Genomic DNA, 3,346 nt, shown 5'->3' with positions numbered 1-3,346 from the left:
GTGATGTATGATGGAGTGAGAGGTCTGTTCTTACCTGTCCTTCTCCTTAAGCACCTTGAAGCCTGGGTGGTGCCTGGGGAAGGGGCTGAGCATCCCGCACCCTGGTGTGAGCCCTTGGCTTGGATGGCAGGGCCGCTTTCACCCTTGAGTGCGGGTGGTCTCTGACAGGAGCAAGACTCAGGTTTGCTCTGGATCCTGGTGGGGACTGTGCCACCCCCTTGGTGCTTTCTGCATTGGCACCGAGTAGCCAGCAGGAACAGGGCAGAGCCTGGGAGAAACCTTTGCTAACCAGCCCAGGGACAGCTCCAGATGGCTGAGTAGTTATTTATATTTCCTGGAATCCAGTGCACTTGCCAGAATTGCTCAGGGAAGATGACTGCCTGCTGCTCCTCTCTTCTCAGAGCCTGGGATGGGGGGGCCTGCTGTTCTGCCTGCCTTGTGGGATGATTCAGGGAAGCAGGGTCTGTAACCCCATCCAGGACCTCACTGGCCAAGAGCATCTCTGTTTCCAGCCATTACATGCTGGCTTTGGGCCAGAGCTGAGAAAGCCCAGCCTGAGGGAGTCCCTGGGTTCGCCCTGGTGGGGAGAGGAGCTGCTTTGCTGTGTTTGGATGGCTGTGGTATGCTGGGAGAAGCTCTGAGTGCCCGGGCCCTGAGCTCTGTGCTGCTCCGCTGGTTTCAGAAAACCAAAGAGCCTCAGGCAAAAGTTTCTCTGAATTACAGAAACAGGACTGGCTGGAACCAGCACTGGTGTGGAGCCCAGCCACAGCTCAGGACGGCCCAGGGTGGGGTCTGAGTTTCATTTTGAGTTTAGTTAATTCATGGATAACTTTTTCTCTGGGCTTGCCAAATGATTCACAGTGGGGGGACTTGGAAGCACCAGCAGGAAGGGGAGGGCCTGGCGGTTTGCAGGGTCAGGAGGGGCTGCGCTTAGGAGGAGCTGGAGATGAAGAGAAGGATGTGTTTGTCAACACACCATGGGACAGAGGGATGTGAGATAACCAAAGCAGCTTTGCATGTGAAGAAAATGCCAAGAAGAGGGGGAGCCAATTTGCTGTTTAGCAGCATCCTTGCTGCTCTTACTTGGCCTTCTGATGGTCACAGCAGGCTGAGACAACTATTGCTGACATCATCTCAATGTTTTTAGGACCAGGAGCTATGAAGATGCTTTTGGGCCCCATAAGTGGGATGATGACTGACATCAGCAATGCTATTCTTAAGGAAGTTTCACCTGAGGAATTGTCTTGCTTAGCATAGCCTCTGGATCTGGACAGGCAGCTGAGCTGGATAGAGTGGCTGGTCCTCATCTTTGTAAGCTTGGCTTTTAGGTCTGCTGTTCTTCCTTATGACATCTTTGAGCTGTTGCTTTTTGTGCTCATCGAAAGACAATGCAGTTGCCTTTTCCTGTTTACCTCTAAATAAACACATTGTTTCAGGCTGAAAGTTAAACTTTTTTACTTCTACTCTGGTCTTGCGGGGCCCCTCCCTGAGTACTGTGTCCAGCTCGGTGGCCCCCAGCACAAGGAAGACCCACTGGAATGAGTCCAGAGGAGAGCCACCAAGCTGGCTGCAGGATTGGAACATGTCTCAATGAAGACAGGCTGAGAGAACTGGGGCTGTTCAGCTTGGAGAAGGTTCCAGGGAGACCTTAGAGCACTTTACAGTACCTAAAGGGAGCCCACAAGAGAGTTGGAGAGGGACTTTTCACAAGGACATGTAGTGGGGGCACCAGGGGGAATGGCCCTAAGCTGAAGGAAGGTAGATTTAGATTAGCTATTAGGAGAACATTCTTACCCATGATGGTGGTGAGGCACTGGAAGGGGTTGCCCAGAGAGGCTGTGGATGTCAAATCCATGAAATGTTCAAGGCCAGGCCGGATGACACCTTGAGTAACCGTAATCAGTGGAAGGTGTCTCTGCCCATGGCAGGGGGTTGTAACAAGATGATCTTTAGCATCCCATCCAACACAAGCCATCCTATGATTTTGTGACCCCCCAGCTCCTCTGGCATGTCTCCCAGCAGCCCAGACCTGCTGGCATGTGAAGAAATCCCACAAAAAGGCAAGAGCTGAGCAATGAGCTGGAGCCAGCCTCTCTCTCCTCCTGTTTGGTTTGGCCAGGCAGGACAGCTGCCTGGCAGCCTGCAGCCAGCGCCTGCCTGCTGTGGGGCAGGCATTTCATGAAGTGAGGTCTTCCCAAGCACCCTTCTGGGAAAGAGCCTATTTTTTACCCTGAAGGCTGAGGCCAGCATGAGCCCTCACCAACTTACTCGTGTTAGACACAGGGTGGTGAAAAAATGACCACAAATGCATCATTGCCTTAGTGTTAACAATAGCAAAATCTTGCTTTCCCACCTTAATCCCTCACTTGCTTTCTCTTTCTACCTTTCTCAGGTGGGCTTTTAATGTTTGGTAAAGCTGGCTGTCCTCACAGCAGGGTTTTGACACACTGCTCTCATTTGACAGACATACTTATGTTTCTCTCCTCCCTGCCAGGACCTGTTGCCTTTGAGCTCACCGCCTCTCTGGTTACTGCAGTTGTCACTTTTGGAAGCGGCTGGGCTGGACTGACAGCTCCGCTTGCCCCAGAAAAGCAGCTGTGCAGCCACGGCCTCTATTTCCTATTGACTTACCCAGCTGCACTTGCAATATAAATACTGTATTTTCCCGGAGCATGGTTTCCTCCTCCTGACAGATTTTATTTTTTTTTTAAACAGTGATGTCATGGCTTTTCCGGGCAGTTCAGCTGAAGTGATAGCACTTCACAGTGCCTGCAGGAATCTGGCACGGATGGTGTTTGGAGAGGCGAGGGAGCCCTCACACACAGAGCTGCCCTACACCCGCTCTATGCCTGCTTTATACCCACCAGCACTGAACTGCTCGGCCCTGCCCGTGTCCGTGCTGCTGGGCTGTTCGCCCTTGGAAAACCCGGCTTCAGAGACAGGCTGGCATTCAGAGGGAAGGTCACCACCGAGCCTATGGAATGGCTGGTTGCCAGGAAGGCCCTGGGATTCAAACTCCAGGGGAGTGAGCAGGGCTAGGGGAGGGGATGCTCTATTTCCTTTGGCAGCGTTGATGGACGACCCCGGGGCCGGGGCCGGGGCCGGGGCCGGGGCGCTCCGCTGCATTCTGCCAAGTCTCCACAAGAGGGCAGTGGAAGACGGAGTTTAAGCGCACAATCGTGGAATTCTGGAACAGTTTGGGTAGGAAGGGACTTTAAAGGTCATCCAGTTCCAATGGTGTACAGGGATACTTTCTACGAGATCGGCTTCCTCAAAGTCTCATCCATGCTGCTTTTCCAGGTGTGGAGCATCCTCAGCTTCTCTAGGTTACCCATTCCTCACCACT

The sequence above is a fragment of the Serinus canaria genome, chromosome 9 (genome assembly GCF_022539315.1).
Source record: "Serinus canaria isolate serCan28SL12 chromosome 9, serCan2020, whole genome shotgun sequence".
Taxonomy (NCBI): Eukaryota; Metazoa; Chordata; class Aves; order Passeriformes; family Fringillidae; genus Serinus; species Serinus canaria.
The sequence above is the reverse complement of the archived record's forward strand: the minus strand, read 5'-3'. Positions refer to the sequence as shown.